Here is a 21,752-nt window from a genome sequence, read left to right as displayed (position 1 = left end):
TCTCCAGGTCTTTCTATAGGGCAAGTGACATGTATCCACTGGGCATTTCTTCCTTCTGGGATTGGGGTTGGGGGCGCCTCTCTCTTTGTTCCTTGAATGGTCCAGGGGTGGGTGAGGAGAGGGGAGGAGGAGAAGAGGTGAGGGCTGCGGGGCAGCACCTGCGTAGCTTATCCAATGAGAGGTTCGCCCCCCCACCTCCTCCCAACTAAAACCAGGCTTGAGGTCAATTCACGGCGGGGCGGCCCAGGGTCCGTCCACCTGCGAGGCGCGACGGGTTCCCGATCTGTCTTTCGCTTTTCCTCACCGGCTTCCCCCCGCTCACCCACACACACCCCGCTTTTTGGGGGTAAACCGTGCGCGCGCGTCCAGGTTCCAGGTGTGGAGGCAGGCCGTGGCGCGCGGCGCGGCTACGAGCCCGTCGCTGGCTGCAAGGTCTGGACCGAGCGGGAACGAAACCCGACGAACTGGAAGGTGGCGCCGGGAAGAGGAGGAGGAGGAGGAGGAGGCGACGGCAAGACGGCGATGCTGTTGCTGCTGCCGCTGAGGAGAAGGAGGAGGAGGAGGATGGCAAACGGGAGTCCCCGGACTGCTGCTCCAAGGAAATGCGGCAGGCGGGCTCGCGCTGCTGCCGCCGCCGCCGCTGAAACGCCAAGCACCGGCCCCAGGTGAGTAGTCCTCCTTCCCTTCCTCCCTCCCTCTCAGCTCCCCTTCCTCAGGCGTCTCCCCCGGAGACGGCGGCGGGCGGCGGCAGGGAAACGGCCGTGCCGAATGAAGCCAGGCTGCGGCTCCCACGAGTTTTAGACGGCGTGGCGTGGCGAGGCGGAGGAGAAACCCCCGCACAAGTAGCGGCAGCCTGGAGGAGCGCCTTTGGGAGCCTCCCTCGGTTGGCGCGGGTCAGTTTCTCCGGCCGAGGGAGGCTCTTCGCCGGAGGAGACGGCGGCTGGGGCGCGGGGTGGGGGTGGGGGAAAGAAATCTTCCCGGTTGAGTGAAACGGTTTTTTTGGGGGAGGGCGCCGAGCCTCGCGACCCTCTGCCCCTCGCCTCGTGACTGCCGGCCCTCACTCGGCGCCTTTCCACATAGCCGCCTGAAGAAGATGGGACTTGTAGTCCAAGCCATCTGGAAGGACTCCAGGCTGAGAAAAAGTGAGAGCCGACCCCGCGCTTCTGAGGCAATCCGGCGGCTGGAGGCGAGGCGCCCCCACCCCACACGGTAGTTGTGACGGGCTTGGGGTTTCTGTCTTCTCTGCCCGGCCTGGCCTGACTGAATAAGTCTGGGGTTTAGGAGAGGGAAGGGCGAGGGGGGACGGACGGTGAGACCAAATAGACTGCGAGGACCCGCAGTTGCAGCGGAGGGGAGGCAAGCCCTCGGCTTCGGGCTGACCTTGGGATGCGGGATGCGGGATGCCCACCCGCAGGGGTTCAGGCTGGGGAAGCCGGCGACGGGGAGGAGCGCGCTGCGCTGCCCGCTCGGGCCAAGAGACGAGGGCGGGGAAGGGGGGGGGAAGAAGGCCGGCTGGGTTGGCTAGCTGGAAGTCCCAACGGGGTTGTGTAGTAGGGGATGGTCAGGGTTGTGCGGTGGCCGAGTGTGCGTGTCGGAACCTTCGTCCCTTGTGGGGAAGCTTGGGGTTTTCTGAATTGGGCATCTGGGGCGGAAGCAGGCAAGCTGGCCCCTTCGCCCATCAGCTCCACTTAGCATAGTGGTAAAGGGGGAGATTGCAGTACAAAACACCCCTAAAACCCCAGGCTAAGAAAGTGTATGTGTGTGTGGTGGGGGGTATAGGATCCGGATTCCTGGTGAAGAGCAGAAGGGCCCAGCATTTGTTTAAGGGAGGAGATGGGGGTTGCTTGGTCTCTCAACAGAACGAACAGTTAATTGGACTGCAAAGCCTGAACAGTGCCAGAAATCTTAAGAATTCCAGCCCAACCATATTATGGGGGGAGGGGGGAAGAACCTCAGCCCATTTTTTTCTGGGTGTACAGTGTGGCCTGCCCTCCTCTGACACCCACAACAATCTGCTTCACTGTCTCTGTCCTCCTCCACACCATGGCAAAAATTTCACCCTTTGCCCAGGGTGTTGCAAAGAACTAAAGGAAAGAAAAAGAAGTGACTTGAATATAAAACGGGATTAGAATCCAACACACTTTTCCGTGAGAAGCAAGAGAGTGGCTTACCTTACATGTGTATATATATATTCCTTACCTGAAACCCTGTTGCAGGTTCTTCCCTCCGTTTGGCTGTAAGTGAAAAAGGTATTGAGAAGGGGGATATTTTGACTGTGGCCCTCAGTCTTAGCCCAGTGTTTGTCAACCTTGGCAGCTTGAAGATATGTTGGACTGGGGAATTCTGGGAGTTGAAGGCCACAGTCAAGATGCCAAGGTTGAGAAATACTGGGATAGCCTGTACTCAGACAGGCTGTCTGGGACATCATTTATTGGGTTTGTATAATTGATTTTATGGCACAGCTTGCTGGACTTGGTTGTTTTTGCCATTGCTATTTTTGGACCCATAACTGGATGTTTAATATGTTTTTACTATAATTTTACTATGCTTTGGGGAAAGGTTTTTTTCTTCTTCTGGAAGACAGCTTACAAAAGTATGTGGGTCCATTTTTGCAATTTCAAGAGGACATCTTAGTAGAAGGCTGTGAATGCAACACATGCTCTTGGCATGCATGGTGTCAGGTATGGGTCGTGCCTATCACGGACTATCATGGAGACTTGATGAACCCTTTGCCACTCAATTATGCATGACTCTATCTAAGTCATCTAAGGGTTGCCACAACCCAAATGCACAATTGAGCGATCTTTTTTTCCTCATGCTTTTCTTTACCCTGGGCAATGCGAGGAGTCTTCCCTTTACTTTTTTGTGTGGAAATTAAGTTACTTGGGCGTGAGCATAGAACATCCAAAATCTGTTTCGTGGGCTTTATACCAGAAAAGGGTAGAGAGGGCCAAAGTTGGGGGTTTTTTTTGGCTAACATATATTGGTATCTTCATCTTGCTTTAAGATTGGAATCTTTTAAAAAAAAAAAAGATTGACAGCAATGGATTTAGGAAATAATGACATGAAATAATGAATTGGCAGGAGGGTTTTTAAATGGAGGAAATTAGTTATCCTAGTCTTCTGTGGATGAAGTGTAATCCCACGAGGATGTCTGTATGCTTCCCTAGATTGCCTGTCTTTGATGTATTATTGCTTACAACTCTAAACAAACTCATTTCTTGACTGTAGCTAATTTAGTCTCTTTCCTGCTTCACTTATAAAAATGAAGGCATTGATGTCTCTTTGCCAAGCTGCAGAGCCTGGGAGATAAATGATGGGTGGTGAGATGCCCAGAAACGAAGTTAGCATTGATGTTGGGGACGTCAAGAGTTAGGTTAGCTGGCTAAATTGTTATGCTTCTCCGTCAAATGCGTCCTTTGGATCGCACCTGTGAATGGAAATGGCAAAGGGAATATTAATTTGTAGAGGGTTTAACCTTGAAGAGAAAGCTGGATTTTATGATTCCCTTTTCTGTCCTCAAAGGGCACCCTCTGTATTGTGGATTTTTATTACCTCCAGAAATACTCTTCCAGTTGAGGTGGAGGTATTACAAATTAAAATAAGTTTAGGAATAAATGACCAAATAATTTTGGAGCCTTGGTGCTCTTTGAGCTTGGCTGGTTTTTTTTTTTTTTTTGCCGACGTTTCATTACCCAATGCAATAAAACAACCGAGTTCAGAGAGCACCAGGGACTCAAGAGTTCAACCCTGAGCTACAAATATTTTTCGGTCGGGACCAGGGAATTGTTTGGAATGCCTGACTGGTGGACCGCCATCTTTCTTGAAACATGGCCTATATTCTCAACGCATGCTCACTTATTTACTGAACATCTGAAACAAGTAGTGCAACCCGTACAACTTTCCTTGGAAATCTGTATTGATGAAAAGGGTTTTTAAAAAGGCAACATAAAGGATGCAGGAACTATAGTTATTTTTACACGAGAGAAGAGAAGAAAGTTTCTTACAGTTTTGCGGGGAAAGGGGAAATGTTGGTGACAACAACTTTTCTTTACCTGATGCCCCCAAACATTTTTGCATTAAAAAGTGGATAGAAGTTTTTAACTCTTCTTCACTCGTGAAATTAGAATCCAGGGCATTCAATAGATTTGTGTTTGGAGATTCAAAGCAGGTTATAAATGAGGGTCTTTAAGGAGTACGTAGTCAGCCAGTGAAATTATGTGTTACAAAATGAGTTTATTTTTTATTTATTTGTTTGTTTGTTTGTTTTATCAAGAGATTATAAGATTACAGGTATAAGTATAACATAGTTATGAATACATGAAATGGATACATATAAGAAAAATAAAAGAAACAATAGGACAGGGATGGTAGGCACATTGGAGAGCTTATGCACAGACCTCTTAGGAAAGGGGTGAGGTCAATAGTAGATAGTCTAAGGTTAAAGTTTTTGGGGTTTGGGGAAAAAAACCACAGAGTCAGGTAGAGTATTCCAGACCTTGACCACTCTATTGCTGAAGTCGTATTTCCTGCAATCAAGTTTGTTGCGGTTTACCTTGAATTTGTGTCTATTGTGTGCTCTTGTATTGTTATTTACTGTTCCTGATCTGGATAGCTTTAAAGGGGGATAAGTCAAATTCCTAGAGGATTCTGAATATGTTGAGTGTCCTGAGACCGGTGTGGATGTGAATGGATAGTAGTAGCTGAGAATAAATATGAGGGAATAATTACATCTCTCCTTGGTCTGAACAACTGCCCTTCTGTTCAACTGTGATTTTCATGACCAGAATTGCTTTCAGTATTTCTTTCCTTTTTTAATATTCAGGGGAAAATTCAGCATCAGCATCTTTTTTGTGAAAATGTTGGTGATCATTTCCTTGCAGAGAAATGTATTATCTTGGAGAGGGTAGGGACATGCAGTCATGCATGTAAATTTTCCATTAGAAAATAATGGAAATGCAACGCACAAAAACTGAACACGAATGGAGAGGAGTGCCAAGGACAGTATTAACTAAGGCCGCCATTTTGTGCAAGGCCTAGGCACACTTGCTTGCTCATCACATTTATGTCTTGCCTTCCTTTAAGGAGTTTACTAATCTCAGAGATTTCATGTCTAAATGGAGGTTTACCTAGGCTTTAGTACAGACTTACGACCACAATTGAGCCAAAAATTTATGTTGCTAAGTGAAACAGTTAAATGAGTTTTGCCCCATTTTATTATCTGTCTTTCCACAGATAATTAGAATAGAACAGAACAGAAATGGACATTGGAGGTCTTCTAGTCCAGCCCCCTGCTCAAGCAGGAGAACCTATACCACGTTGTTAAGTGGATCACTGCAGTTGTTAAGTTAGTTACGTAGTTGTGAAGTGAATCTGCCTTCCCCATTGGCTTTGCTTGTCAGAAGGTTGCAAAAGGTGATCATGTGACCCTAAGATCCCAGTTGCTGATCATCTGAATTTTGATCATGTGATTGTGGGTATGCTACAGTGGTTGTAAGGATGAAAATTGGTCCTATTGAAGAAAGTAATCTCATGGCTTAAATTTTTGGAAGATGAGGCTATGAAATGCAAGTGGAACCTCTACGTGATATTAGGTTTTTACAAAGTGAAAAGAGATGTGATATTATGAAGGGCTGAACTGCCATGTTGGGGTAAAAGTCCCAAGACCATCGTGGTGTTAAATATCTCAGTTCTACTGTTTTCATTGTGCTTTACACCTTATTACAGTTCTTATACTTTATGAAGTTTAGAGGACAAATACTTAAAGAGAAAGATGACTCTGAGCACATCCTCCACTAACACATTTATTAAAACTAAGCATGTGGTCCTTTTATACAATGTTCCCCTAAGCTTTCTTTTTAATATATGGAATCTTCAAGTTACAATTGGTCACTTAGCATCCAAAAAGCTACTTACAAGCCAGTTTCAAAATCCCCATGTTAGTCCCCCTTCCGTAGTAAAATCAGGTCCAGTCACAAGGTGACCTGCTTTATTGTTGCAATGACTTTTGACCATTATTGCCTGGCTCAATTGTCATAATTCAAAGACTGCCTGTACTTTAAGGAGGTATGTCCCTCTTTTAGCATTGTTGTGTTAAATAACGGAGGAGTCAAGACTCTTGATAATAACCCAGAAGTAAATCTAGATTTACTAAGATTGTGGTAAATTCAGTTCTCTGAAAACTGTGATTTTTGAGTATGGTTCAGGTTATGGTAGGAATGGATTGTGCAAAGTAGTGCTTGATAGCTTTTTTTTTTTTTAAACAAGTGTTTCTATGCCCAAGGGTCTTTCGGCATATTATCCAGTGCTCTTTTTTCTTCAGGCTAATGTTCAAAAAAATTTTTTAACACACAATAGATTTTTGGAGGATTTGCCTTATATGGCTTAGTGATTTCTTAATGGTTGATCCCAACCTCTTCCAAGGTTTACACTGCAATTCACAGAATCTCTTTCAAAAGAATCATGAAGCTCTAGGTAATGAAATATAACACATTTGGAGATCAGAAAGTTGGGGGGGAAATGCTTTAACGTGAATCTTAAGGGCTTTGATAGTTCACTTATTGTGTGAAGATATAATAGTATCTTGGACAGGGATGTTCCACACATTTGATTTTATTACAAAATAAAGTTGGGGTGGGGGGGGAGAACAATCAGGGTGTATCCACCCTGTGCAGCTTTCTGTAAGGAGTTACTCCACATCTGGACAATAAGAGGAATGTGCAGATGGCCTTGGGGAAGGAGAGGAAGAGAGATACTGCCTAGGAAACAATCAGACAAGGCAGTCAGGAGCCCCCCAGTGGCTTTGCAGCCAGAGAAAGAAACTTAGGAAGGACCCACCCTAATAGACCAAGCATTTAAAAGTGGCGATGGGAAGTTTATCCTTTCAAACTTGCAAGCTTCTGTTAATGCAGTCTTAAGAAGTGGAATTAATTCATCAAGTTACGGTTTCCTGCCTAGTTCACCTGGGAGAGATGACGTGTTCACAGCTCAGCTTAGCAGCTATGATGAATTCCCCATTCTTCTCTTCATAGTTCCATTCATAGCAAGCCTTGCAGCACATTTTGATCACCCCCTGACTCTTTTCTTGGAGAGACGGTGTATTGAACAAGGTGACCTTGGCACTGCAGGAAGGAACGTCTTATCTTACAAAGAATAGACAAGAGTATTCCTCCCAGTTTGAAGTATTTTTTAAAAGTCATTACTGATGAAATCTTTTTATGCATAGCTACATTCGTTGAATTAAAATACCATTTCCTCCCACCTCCCCATTGCATTGCGTGTACCGTTTCTGTCAAGTTCAGTTACACGAAGAACTGATAGATGTTTTATAAGGTGAAAAAAATGAACACCGAAGTATACTATTGGCATTCTTTTTTTTAAAAGTAACATTTACATATTATTTTCAACAGAAAGTTAGTAGTGTCAGCTGCAGTAGAGTGGTCTGCTGTTGGGAAAGAAGTATATCTTGATATCATGAATATTCATCGGGCTCTAGGCCAGATCATGTCATGGATTCATACAAAACATTACATTATTTAGACCTGTTTGGTGAAAGCATTCTTTTCTGTTTCCAGAAGGGTGACAATAAAGAGGTGGGAATAATGAATGCATAGTCTGCATTTGAAGAACATTCTTACTCATGGTTAACTGAGCAATTACCTATCAAGCAGAGTCATTCAATTCCTAGTCATCTCACGGCTGGACTACTGCAATGCTGTCTACATGGGGCTACTCTTGAAGAGTGCTTGGAAGCTACAGTTGATGCACAGAGTGCAGCGGTGCAGGCGGTTCTTGGGGCCCAAAGAGTGGCTTATGTAACACCACTGATTCCCAAGCTGCATTGGCTGGCAGTCTTCTTCCAGGTGCAATTCAAGGTGTTGGCAATCTCATTTAAAGCTCTTTGTGGCATGGGTCCAGACTATTGGGGTTGGGGAATTCATCATACCTTCCCAGGTAAACTAGGCAGGAAACCACAGCTCAATTAATAAATTCTACTTCATAAGACTGCATTAACAGAACCTTGCAAGTTTGAAAGTATAAACTTCCCACCACCACTATTAAATGGCTTGCCCCACCTGTGTCCACAGAGGAGGCATGCTCCGGACCCCATCCATCGGGGAATTCCAGCTGGTGGGGATCTAGAAGAGCCTTCTCTGCCCTTTTCCCCTGACCAAAGTTAGGTCCACCCCAACTCTCCCGATCTTCCTCAAGAACTTAAAGACCTGGCACTGCCAGCTGCCTTGGGGCTCCAGTGGAGGGTTTTCACACCAGGGATGGTTGATAGATTAGCAGCAGATCCCCTCCCCTCCCCTTCTCATCATTCTCCCTCCCCCCATCTTTTTAGCTAGGTTGATTTTATAGTATTCTATTTATATTATAAATTGTACAGATTTATCATTTAATACTGTAAGCCACCCGGAGTTATCATGACACAAGATGGGCAGTTAATTAATTTTACAAATAAATAAAAGTTGCTTCAAGGAAAGCAACTTTCACCAAATGGAGAGTTGGCTTTGATAGCCCATTATAGTTTGATAACTCTGTCCATGATTTTCTCAGTTTTGGATTTTTATGATACATCGAGTCATAAACCAACCAATCACACTGGTTGGAGGGACATAACATGCTAGACTAAAATGTGGTTGGTTGGTTTGGGTTCAGAGTGTGGTACAAAGATAGACACAGATAAAAAAAAGTTATTTCCCCAAATCAAAATGGGGTTGATATAACAAGACTTCAGCCTGGCCAAGAAGCAAACTTTCTGTGAATTAGCATCTTCTAGGTCCCATTTGCTACAATTGGCCAAGCTGCCAGGGAATAGTGAAGGTTGTAGTTCTAACAGCTGTGGAGGGTGCCAGGTCAGAGATGGCTGAAATAGATGGATTTATGAAAAATTTATAGAACAGTGAATTAGACCTTTAAGAAACATTAGGACAAAATGTTTCAGTGATGAGTGACTTCAGCCACATCCACTTTATTTTACAAGTTAGATTTATTTGTTGGCGAGACGTGCTTTGAGTCCTATCAGGATGCAATTCCTTTAGCTCAATCTGTCTTCAGTTTATTTGGCCTCTCGTTCATCTGCACTGCAGTCCTGGGATGATCTAAATGAGGGGCAGAGTGTGTGGGTCCCAGAATGGGATCTTCCAGTAAAACATGTTCTTTGTTTTTGGAGTCTGGCCACACTCTTAAAAGCAAGAAAAAGGTAGTTCCAAATCAAACAGCCTTGGAATTCTGGCTTAGGCAAAACCATGTTATTCAAGTGGGGTAATTACTGTAATTCTGTCTCTCTTTCCTCTATAGCAGGGGTCTTCAAACTTGACAGCTTTAAGACTCGTGGACTTCAACTCCCAGAATTCCTCCTCCAGTCATGTTAGCTCAGGAGTTCTGGGAGTTGAAGTCCACAAGTCTTAAACTTGCCAAGTTTGAAGACCCTTGCTCTATACTTGCTTATCATGTTTGGGAAGTTGTGACAGAACAACAGAGTTGTAAGGGATCTTGGAGGTCTTCTAATGCAGCTCCTTGCTCAAATAGGAGACCCTATACCATTTCAGAGAAATGGCTGTTCAGCCTCTTCTTAAAACTCTCCAGTGATGGAGTACTTACAACTTCTGGAGGCAAGTTGTTCCACTGATGATTGTTCTAACTGTCAATTTCTCCTCAATTCCGGGTTGCTTCCCTCCTTGATTAGTTTTCATCCATTGCTTCTTGTTCTAGCCTCAGGGGCTTTGGAGAATAGCTTGACTCCCTCTTCTTTCTGGCAGCCCCTGAGATACTGGAACACTGCTATCATGTCTCCCCTATTCCTTCTTTTCATTAGACTAGACATACCCAATTCCAGCAACGTTTCTTTACAGTATATGTTTTTAGTCCCCTACTCATCTTTCTTGCTCTTCTCTGCACTTTTTCTAGAGCCTTAACATCTTTTTTTATATTGTGGCAACCAAAACTGGATGCGATATTCCAGGTGTGACCAGCCAGCAAATTGTAATTTATTATTGTCATACGGAGGGAAGGACCAGGTGTTCCTCCCTCTGACCTCTAAGCAGAGATTCTGGGATGAGGAGCAGGAAGGCGGAGAGTGCTTCACTGCCTGGCATCTGCTGCCTGAGGTCATCTTCTCACTTGCCTTATATTAGCAAGATCTCTCCATAGTCACCCTAAACAACTACAATCTCTTGCAGTCTTCCTGCAGTGTCATCATCTGCTGAGAAGTTGAGACTGACCAAGATAATGCAGGCAGCAATTTCCCTTCTTCTGGTTCTTTCCAAGAAGGGGAATGGTGTCAAGAATAAAGAGTAATTCCCCGCTTTCTTCCAGCCTTCTGCCCTGTTTTATTTGCCCAGCCTCTGAAGCATCTGTGTCCTAATGGCTCGCCTCGCCTCAAGAGCACCCACTGAGCTCATTAGCCTCGGAGCAGACAGTTGACATTGCTTCATTAGCTTCGATAGCGGGTTGCTGTGATGTCGGGCTCTTAAAAGCCTGTATTAATTTACATGCAAACACATATGGGAGGGTGTGTGGTGTGCTAGTAAGTTACCAAAGTGGGTGTGAGGATGGCTAAGCAGCTGGGATGTGATTTGTTTGACCTTTCAGTAGAGGAGGTTTGTGATGCTGGTTCGGGGGGACTGTGAAATTCTCCAGTCACCAATCTTCAAATGGCCGTGGGAGAACTTATCTTTTTTTATTTCAAATAAAAAATAAAAGTAAAGTCTGTTTCAGTACATTCTATATATCTGCTAGTTGGAGGAGAGTGGGCAACGATATGTTGGTTTGCAAGGCTTCCTCTAGTTAATACCCTTGGTTGCTTATTCTATTTTATTCTAACAATTTAGTTATATATATCAATAGCATAAAAACTAAATGGTGCATACTTTGGTAGAGCATTTAATAAAGTTGGGAATGTGGACTGAGAAATTTAGATGCATTAATGCTGGTAGTAGAGTTGTGAGTCGTACACAGTCTATTGCAAGGAACATGCTCGTTCAAACAAGCTAAAATGAAGTTTGAATTCAGTGAGAGTTGGTTACTTAGAAAGATGTAAAGCAGGAAATAAGATTTAAGAATGACAAGGTAGTGAATGAATGAACATGGATAGAACAGAGAAGTGAGGGTTTGATATGATATGCATTGAAATAGCTAACAAAGAATAATGAATGAGAACTGAATTACAAAAGGAAGGGGAAGATGGAGAAAGAGAAGAAAAATGTGGCTAGATGGAGTGGATGAGATCCTGAAAAAAGAAACAGAGAAAAGCTTATAGAACAAGAGAGAATATATGAAGCAGTGTATGAATGTTCTAAAAACAAAGGAGTGTTTACAGGGGTGGAAAAGTACTGAGTGGTACTCAGCATACATGCTCTTGGCCTAAAGCAGTTTTAACTATATTTATTTATCTTTGCATAGTCTTGCATAGGTTAAAATATGAGTATGCAGGTAAATGTACTATAAATTCCAGAAATGGCATCCGTTTTGTTTGTTTGTTTTTTACATTGTCTTTAATTCTTTTTATCTGTAGTAAAAACCAAACTAGGATTTAAAATATGAGATAAAAATTAGGCATGTAAAAGAAGCAAGAATAATGAGCCACTAGAGCTTGCTATATTCCAACTCTCTTGACAACAGCCAATTTCACCTGGAATGAGTTACGGTTTATAATAAAGCTACCAGTTCTGGTTTGCAAACCGCTACATGGCAATAAAGAATTAAAAGGTTTTTTTGCACCTCTTTGCTGCCAACTAGTGGTCACCTGATTTTTTGCATGGCAGATCTAGTAGCCTAATTTCTAGGATTGGGATTTGATGCTACCTGACTAGGAAGTAAATTGCTGCATCTTTTAGGTTTATGTATGATTAAATAGGAATAGGGTTATAGGTTTCATTTTTAGCAGCTCAGTTTTATCTCCTCATCCATTATCTGGGACTTTGGGTGTTTTTCTTTAACACTCTTTAAATATATATAATGCTTTGTGATCCCTCATTAAGGGGCACCAGCTTTTCACCCAGCCACTGCTAACTGCACAGTGTGAAACCACTGCTGTGAAATGCTTCACCTATGGTTCTTTGCAAATGCAAAAAGGTGGACCAGCTTTCAACCCAACAACAGCCCTGCAAAATAAATCCATGTGATCCCTCTATTTAAATACACCTGTGCTTATGTAAAGGGCTCTGTCCACCTAGTAACTAACCATTTTAGGACTAATTTAAACAGAATTGAAGAGAAGGATTCAAAAGCTTTTAAAGATTCTCTCATTCTTAGTTTAATTTCTCTCTATATCACTCAAAGTTAGGGGTAACTTTATAGGTTGTCTTAAGTTTGGTTGAAGTTGGCTGATGCAATGAAGGTGCTTGTTGGGCAATTCCTATTGTGACTGAGGACTAATCCTGTCTTTGTTCAGAATATCTTGTCTTGAATGGATTACCAAATCTGCATTTCTAAAAGTTGGCCCCTTAGTTGGGGCAGAGAGCTGAGGGTCTGAGTTTCTGTCTTTAGAAACATGTTTCTCCTTTAAGGAAAATATAATATTCTGCCTTTTTAATATTTCCCAAAATATTTCATTCTTCTAAGAGGGGTGGGTGATAATGTTCTATTTCACTAAGAGTTGACAACAACTGAATGACACAATGAATCACCACTAGCTTAAAAAAACAGGTGGGAAATTATGGCCTGACATCATGGACTGCATCAATATTGCACTTTGAAACACACACACACACACAGAGGTTCTCCATTTTATTGGTTTAATATAGTAAACCCTGTTCAGTAAACCATGGGTTAATACATTATGTGAAAATAGCCACTCCAGACAGGAAATGCAAACTGAAGGAGAGAAAATGGCTTATTCATGTAAATTCAAGCTATAAATTAAGGGCCGAGCAAGGATTTCAGTCCATTTCCATCTCTATTTAATTGGGTCATGGAAGAAATAGGGTGAGTTTCTCCTTGAATGTTGTATAAACTGCCCTATCTACAAGTATTGGTGGAACTCTGTTCTCAGAGCTAGGATGGGGGAACTGGAAAGCTGTTTTTGTCCTCTTATTGAGTGGAGCCCTGAGCTCTCCTTCCCTTTCTCCTTCTTTCCCTTATTGATCCAACGACAGCTGTGTTCCAGTGCCCTTTAGCAAAGAGAAGAGAGATGGAGCAAAGAGGGATCGGGTGGCTATTGGGCACAGATTGTGGAGGTCATCAAATTTCGTATCTTCGCAATCCGGGCCCTGCTAGCAAGATATAGTGCCAATCCCTGAAAGTCACAAGAAACCTTTGGAAAAACAAAAGCTAGGGTACACAGAAGCCAAGTCCTGATTTTTAATTCTAAAATAAATAGCCAGTGTGCCTGCAACCAAGATGCAGAGAGAGAAAGAATTACTCCCCACTGCCTGCCCACGTCTCCTTCAAAATTTTCCTCTTGACAGCATTTCGTATCGAATGACAAGAATGGGAGGTTTATTGCTCTGGATATTATGGGGGAAGGAGTTCACACAAACTAGAATTGTGATGGGAATGAAGCATTAAATCAGACACTTGTCTTATCTGGATCTTGCCTCTCTTGTTTTATTTAACCATCCAAGGCTGCAAGATGCAAGTAGCATATCTTATTTGATTATGAGAGCAGGGATTTTTCTATTCTGGAAGCAGACAGAGCTGTTTCCCTAAATTTTACAAGAGAAGATTGTTCTACAGACAAATTCATTTAACAGACATTTTTCCTGGACGTGGGTTCTGCATTTCTGTGAAGGGACCTATGAATAAGAATAATTAATGCCTGCATTCTTCTAACTACAATTTTTGGATTCTTTGGATACAGCTGTGAATTCAAAGTGTTGAAGATAAGTTTCAGGGTAGAAGTTGAAAAGAGTTTTTTCCCTTTTTCTTGGCCTGATTTCCATACGTGTTGGATTTCAACTGCCATTAATCCCAAACTATCACCTCCAATATTTGAATCGGCTGGGAATTATGGGAGTGATAGTCCAATAGTTGGAAGGCAGCAACTTGGAAAAGTCTCTTCTGGGACCATGTGCAAGTTCTTCTCATTCCCCCCAGAAGTGGCTTCCTCCACATTTTTTTGTTCTTGGGGTTTGAGAAGATACCTATCTCTAATAGTTGTGCAATTGTCCCTTTCTAAATCTGAAGCCATGGGCCTGTTTTGCCCTCGACAACCCCCAATTTACAGCACCTCTTTGATGAGACACACAAAAGCTCCATGTTCCATGCTGCCATGGATGGATGAGTCTATGAGCATTTCTAGTGGACCATAACCCCTCCTGCCCACACCTTGCTTAGCTCTGTGGAGATGTATATCTTTAATATCCCCACAGCCAATGACTATGGAGATTCTCAGTCATCCAGGTCATACTTTGGGGAAACAAAACAACCTAAAACCAATAAGGATACCAGTGCATGCAAAATAGATGTTTGTGCAGGTAAGATTATCAACCTTGATGCCAACCAAAACCAAGCATTTAATAGTGAGTGCCATACCATGTGCACTAATCAAACAGGTGGCAAGAAAGTTTATATAGACAGTAAACACAGTGTCAGGCATAACAATCTCAAGTGTCTATATACAAATGCACAAAGTCTGGGGAACAAACAGGGTGAACTCGAACTACGAATATATGAAGGTAAATATGATATCGTTGGAATAACAGAAACGTGGTGGGATGAAACCCATGACTGGAATATACTGGTAGAAGGATACAAACTATTCAAAAAAAACCAGACCCCATAAAAGAGGAGGTGGAGTTGCACTGTATGTAAAGGACCACTATATTGCTACAGAAATGCATGAAACCAAAGATAAAAACCTCCTAGAATGCATATGGGTCAATATAAAATAAAAAAAGAATGACATGGCCATAGGTGTATATTATAGGCCACCCAATCAAGCAGAAAATAAAGATGTCCTTTTTTCCAGCCAATTAACAAACATATGCAGGAAACACACAACAATAGTAATGGGAGACTTCAATTATTCTGATATCAATTGGAAAAGTAATTCTGCACCAAGTGAGAAATCAAATAAGTTCCTAACCAACATAGCTGACAACTTTGTTGTCTAAAAGGTAGAGGGTGAAACTAGAGGGACAGCCATACTGGACTTAATTCTTACAAACAGAGAAGAAGCGATAGAGGGAGTTGAAACTGCAGGAACCTTGGGTGAGAGTGACCATGTCATACTAGAATTCAACATAACACAAACACAAGCAGCAGAACATAATGACACCAGAGTCTTGGATTTTAAAAGAGCTGATTTCAATAAACGCAGAGAGAACTTGGGAAAGATTCCATGGGTGAAAATCCTAAAGGGGAAAACAACTCAAGAATGTTGGGAAACTCTAAAAAGTATGATCATAGAAGCCCAGACCAGCACAATACCACTGAGAAAGAAAAACAAGAAATCCAAGAAGAAACCAGCATGGCTGCACATAGATCTCTTTGGCAAATTGAAAGAAAAAAGGATAAGTACAAAAAATGGAAAGAAGGACATACAACTAAGGCAGAATATCAGCAGATAGCCAGAATCTGCAAAGACGAAGTCAGGATAGCAAAGGCTCAGAATGAACAAAGACTTGCAACAAAAGTCAAAGTTAATAAAAAAAGTTTCTTCCAACATATAAATAACAAGAAAAAAAAATCAAGGAAACAGTTGGTCTACTAAAGAGAGAAGATGACTAGGAAGTAACAGGCAACAGAGAGAAAGCAGAACTGCTTAACTCATTCTTTGCATCTGTCTTCATGCAAAAAGAAACTCAACCCACCAAAAAAATAACTGTTAAAGTCAGACCAGAAATAAAAGTTAAAATAAGCAAAAAATAGTAAGAGAACACCTGTCTGATCTTGATGAAAACAAATCACTAGGGCGCGATGGATTACATCACAGAGTTTTAAAGGAGCTGGCAGAGGTCATCTCAGAACCACTGCACCATATCTTTCAAAAATCCTGGAGCACCGGGGAACTACCAGAGGACTGGAAAAGAGCTGATGTGGTTCCCATCTTCAAAAAAGGGGGGGAAAAGCAGACCCAGGAAACTATAGACCAATCAGCCTAACATCAATACCCGGAAAGATACTGGAAAAGATAAAAAAACAGATCTGCCAACATCTAGAAACAAGTAAAGTAATAACTAGCAGTCAGCACGGGTTTGTTAAAAACAGATCATGCCAAACCAATCTTATTTCATTCTTCAACACAGTGACTAAATTAGTAGACCAGCAAAATACTGTGGACATAATATATTTAGATTTCAGCAAGGCATTTGACAAAGTAGACCACAACCTACTTCTTAGTAAGCTAGAAAAAAGTGGAATAGATATCACCACCACTAGATGGACTCGCAACTGGCTGGCAAACCGTACTCAACAAGTAGTCCTTAATGGGTCTAAGTCTACATGGAGGGAAGTAAGCAGTGGGGTGCCACAAGGTTCCGTCTTAGGCCCAGGACTCTTCAATATCTTCATTAACGACTTAGATGAGGGAATAGAAGGGGAACTTACCAAATTTGCAGATGATACTAAGCTGGCAGGAATAGCTAACACCCAAGAAGATAGGCTCAAGATCCAGATGGATCTTGACAGACTAGAACACTGGGCCATATCTAACAAAATGAAATTCAGTGTAGAGAAAAGTAAAGTCCTACACTTAGGCAAGAAAAACCAAAAGTATACACATATAGACTGGGTGAAACCAGGCTCAATAGCAGTAACTGTGAGAGGGATCTTGGAGTCTTAGTGGACAACCAGCTAAATAGGAGCCAACAGTGTGCAGCAGCAGCCAAAAAAAGCTAATGCAATCCTAAATTGTATTAACAGAGGGATACAATCAAGATCAAGGGAAGTACTAATACCACTCTATAAAGCCTTAGTAAGACCACATCTACAGTACTGCATCAATTTTTGTTCACCACATTATAAAAAAGATGTTGAGACTCTAGAAAAAGTACAGAGAAGAGCAACCAGGATGATTAGGGGACTGGAGGCTAAAACATAAAACGAACGGTTGCAGGAACTGGGCTTGGCTAGTCTAGTAAAGAGAAGGACCAGGGGAGACATGATAGCGGTCTTCCAATATTTGAGGGGCTGCCACAGAGAGGAAGGGGTCAAGCTATTTTCCAAGGCACCTGAAGGCCAGACAAGGAATAATGGATGGAAACTGAACAAGGAGAGATTTAATCTGGAAATAAGGAGAAACTTTCTGACAGTGAGAACAATCAACCAATGGAACAGCTTTGCCTTCAGAAGTTGTGGGAGCGCCATCACTTGAGACTTTCCAGAAGAGATTGGACTGCCACTTGTCAGAAATGGTGTAGGGTCTCCCGCTTGGGTGAGGGGTTAGATTAGATGACCTACAAGGTCCCTTCCAACTCTGATTATCTGTTAAATCTGTTAAAACAACCACTTCATAAACGCATGGCACAACATAGGAGAACAAACGTATCAGAACTAGATTTAACACTCCATTTACATTTAAAAAAGAGAAAGGTTACCCTTTTGAAGTCAGCAAAGTCCACATTCTGAGCAGAGAAGGACCACCATTGGTTTGAAAGAGGGGTCAAAGAGGCCATCCATGTCAAAACTGAACAGCCCTCTTTCAACAGAGGGGAGGGGTACGACATCATCTATCTTCAATCTACAACACAGTCCTTCAACAGTTCCAAGAAAGCTGCACACCCATTTGCACCACTCAGGTGACCCCGATGACACAAATGAACCTCCAGGTGGTCTGAAAAGAATGCAAATGACCAGCTGTCTGCAAGGAGTATAAATCCTTCCATTCCCCACCACCCAGTCAGAGCTGAAGAAGCTTCTTGGATGAGAAGGGAAGCGTCTTCTAAAAAAAAAACAACCCAGAAATTCTATAGTAGTTGCCTCTTGAAAAAAGCACTTTTGGGACCATGGCAAATGAATTGAGCCCCAAGACAAATCAACATGGAGGAAAGCTTTTCTTAGTAAGAGTCTTCATTTCAGCGTGTGAATTCAACATGGCGAATGGTGACAATACTTGGGGAAATAAAGGATTACGGAATACAGAGTAACAGAGTTGGAAGGGACCCTGGAGGTCTTCTAGTCAACCCCCTGTTCAGGCAGGAGACCGGAAACCATTCTGGACAAATGGCTGCCCAATCACTTCTTAAAAACCTCACTGATGGAGCATGCACAACTTCTGGAGGCAAGTTATTCTACTTATTAATTGGTCTTATTGTCAGGGAATTTATCCTTAGTTCTAGGTTGGATCTCTCCTTGATAAGTTTCCACCTGTTACTTTTTGTCCTGCCCTCAGGTACTTTTCTCCCTCTTCTCTGTGACAGCCCCTCAATTATTGGAAGACTGCTATCATCGCTATTATTGGAAGGACCGCTTGTCCTTCTCTTCGTTAGACTAGACATACCCGGTTCCTGCAACTGTTCATCATATGTTTTAGCCTCCATCCCCTTAAACATCTCCAATATGTGTTGGAACATCTGTTTGAGAAGTGGAATAGGGGCCACTTTCAAGTTCTAGATAATGTCCTTCTGCATACTTTATATATATCTATGTATGTATGTTCCTACCTGTGAGTTAGTCATGCTCATTTGGCATTCAGTTTCTATCTTCTGATACATACCAGACAGTTGTCCCAATCAACATAAAGCAGGGGTCCTTAATCTTTGGTCCATGGACCAGCACGGGTTTACGGCACTCCAGAAACCGGTCTGCTCAAACCAGCGAAGCCCCATCTGTGGGATGCAGGCAGCATGCAAAACGACGCCTCTTTCCAGTCCGTGGAAAAACTCTTTGAGTTTGCCGCGCTTGGAGCGTCCAATCACGGCGGCCCGCTATTAGCCAATCGGATTAGCCCAAAATGACCAATCACGATCCGCTATTCACGGACCAATCAAAAGTGCAGGATTATGAACCTGCCGTGGAAAGAAAACTATTAGAGTTGCAGGCTTACGAGTCTGCTTAGTTCGGAACACTTCTCTTTACAGAACTGGTCCCAAGTGCCCAAAAGGTTGGGGGCCACTTGAAATAAAGGACAGACTCGGCTGCTTGTATTTATCCTCTCTCTTGTCCAAGTGGAATAATTGTACCATTCTTATTTTCAAGCCTCGCTTGATCTTTTATGCTGATCCTTTATAAAGTTGGGGATCAGAGATAATTCCAGAAAGGGTACATTTGACCATACAAGTGCTCATCAGCTGTGGAGGGAGCTGTGATTTGCATGAGTTTTCATCCACAGGGTCTGTGAATTCAAACTACAGAGGTTTCCAACTTTGATTACAGTCGTGAAGAACTCCCCATTTGACTTAGCTCTTCGTCCATTTATCTTCCATGTTAGAAAGAGGAGGAAGAGTAAATAGCTTAATGAGGAATTATATCATCCCAGGAGTCGTAGGACATATCAGCTTCCTCTCTCTTAAGACTAGAACCACAAATCTACATGGCTTGAACTCCACTCACTCAAATAACCTCCTTGCCCTTAATAAATCTTTGTGGATGCTTGGTGCTATCCACCAGTTCCCACGTCAATTCAATAACAGGGAAATAATTTTGGAACATGGTAAGTGTGGCTTTACATAAAGTGAGCAACAGTAATAAGAACATACAGTTTTGTGATTATAAGTTACAAAAAAATAGCAACATTTATAAAATAATATTGAAATTGAAAATGTGCAAAGTATGAATCACTTCCCTAAGATGAAAGACCCCATTAGCGTTAATTAAATACTTTATCACTTAAATAGGATCTAGCAATCAAGGCTAATGTTCTCATAGATTCCACATGAGATTCTCCATGGCTCCAAATGAATTCCTTGGCCTTTAATTTGGGAAAGGATTCTCTTTTGGTCTTGCCCCTAGAACAATGTTTAGGTTAATAGCAACCCAGCAGTTTTGTGAGGCTTTCTTCTAAATAATCGTACTTGGTTGGGTCAAAACAGTTTTCCTTCCTTTCTAACTTCTACGTGTCTTTTTTCAAGAATCAACTGGACTTCTTTGCTTTTACTTGAAGACGTTTCATTGATGAGAAGCAAAACTTCTTCAAGGAAAGAGAAAGAGAAAGAAGTCCAGCTGGCTCTTGAAAAAGCACCTTTGGGACAACCGTGACCTGGATGTCTGAGCATCTCCATAGATGTTTCAAATTTCTAAGTCTTGTGAAGGGAGATGGAAGGAAACATTTAGTTTTGAGGGGATTATGGTACCATTCTTTAAAGACTTCTAAGCTTGTCCAATAAAAGGAGGTTAAAATCTGTTCACTCATTTCAGAATGAAGAACATGCAATAATAAGGCACTAAGTGGTAGAAAGGCAGATTCCAACAAAATCTAGTAAAAACTGTTCAACAATAAGAGCTTTTTGACACAGAAACAATTACCAATAGAAGAGGTCGATTTCCCTTCATATGGACATATTCAAGCATAGGCTTTAGGAATTTAGGAATACTGACCTGAGCAAATGTAACTATTTAAATACAAATTCTAATTTCATTGGTATTGCCTTCAAAATAAGATTGAGGCAGGAAACTTCAGGACACAATTTGATGAAGGTGAAGAGAAAGCAGAGATCACCCTGTCCATCCTTCTCCTGCATTTGGGGAAAGTATTTAAAGTCGCTGTAAGCTGTTTCTGAGAATTGGCATAAACAGAAAGGTGTGGAATACATTCAATAATAGTTTTTGCAGATGGTGCAATTAAGAAGCCCATTCATAGCTCGCACCCTTTATTTACATTTTTTTTTCCTGGAGTCTCTTATAGAATTCTATAGGATCAAGGATATTCTTTTGCAGTCATTTATAAGCCAAATCCTTGGGGATCCTTTGACTGAGTTGGGTGGCTCACTTCCAACAATTGACCCACTTTTCTTGACAGTTTTGGCTAAACATCTTCTCTGTTTGCACAGTACAGTATTGGAAGTAAGCCACCTGACAGTTTATTTTGCATCCTTGTGCATACCTGACTGCTCTCTGCAGTTTTTTTTTCTTAAATATTCAACATCAAAAACTGATTCAGATATTAAGCAATCTTTTTCTCTTTCTCTTTCTGTAAGCCACACAATTATCTATTCAATCGTGGCCTTATTTTAAAAGCTTCCCTCTCTGGTCTTAAAGTTCTCTTCTTCAATTGACAATTCAATTTGTCCTACATCTCTGCCCCATTCCAGGGATTAGCTAGGAGACACAAGGGTTTGGCTTGACGCTTAGTTTGTCTTATTAGTGTCAAGATTACCTATCCTTTATTTTCATTATTTTCAACAAGGAAGATAGGTATTTTCTAGCAATCATTAGGATAGCAGGTCGCTTGATTCCACTGAGGACATATTTCTGAGTGATGAGGAACATTTTCATTCTCTTTTGTCTTTGGTTTGTGGAAGTCTGCTGTAATATTTCAAATTTTGATTCACTGGGTGCTTTTGCTTGACATTTTATTCTTGATTACATCGTGATTAACTGCATCACAGTTTATTCAGCTAATTCAATTTTCTGGGTTCACCCAGCATGCCTAGACTGAAATGGGATGTTATAAAAACACAACTGAGGTTTCTGCAATTTCATTTTCTCCCCACAACCATTCTACTCTACCTTGCTTTGTTTTGCCCTGTTTGTTACTGATTGTTTTCATGATTGTTTTCATTGATTTGTAAAGATTTGTTTCAGTCAGTTTTGGACTTAGAATACTACTGATAGTTTTGCATGGTGGTGGGTGAGAATTGTGAGAGTTGAGGTATTACCCATTTAGAAGACTCTTGAGATGAGAAAGACCAATACAGAACTTCAACTTA

At 42.0% G+C, this 21,752-nt stretch overlaps 1 protein-coding gene across 1 annotated transcript in view; it reads left to right on the top strand.

Moving 5' to 3' along the window:
* Positions 1 to 390: 390 nt before the first annotated feature.
* Positions 391 to 21,752, top strand: part of LOC113422006 (G protein-coupled receptor 22-like) — a 60,323-nt gene continuing 38,961 nt past the window's right edge. The window contains exon 1 of the mRNA XM_087954434.1: positions 391 to 665. The gene's annotated coding sequence lies outside the window, so the exon portion shown is untranslated. The remainder of the gene's footprint in view (positions 666 to 21,752) is intronic.

This window comes from Notechis scutatus, chromosome 2, assembly GCF_049901735.1.
Source record: "Notechis scutatus isolate UNSWTSFEM ecotype Mainland chromosome 2, rNotScu1.2, whole genome shotgun sequence".
In the NCBI taxonomy this organism is placed as follows: Eukaryota; Metazoa; Chordata; class Lepidosauria; order Squamata; family Elapidae; genus Notechis; species Notechis scutatus.
This window is presented reverse-complemented; position numbering and strand designations above follow the sequence as displayed.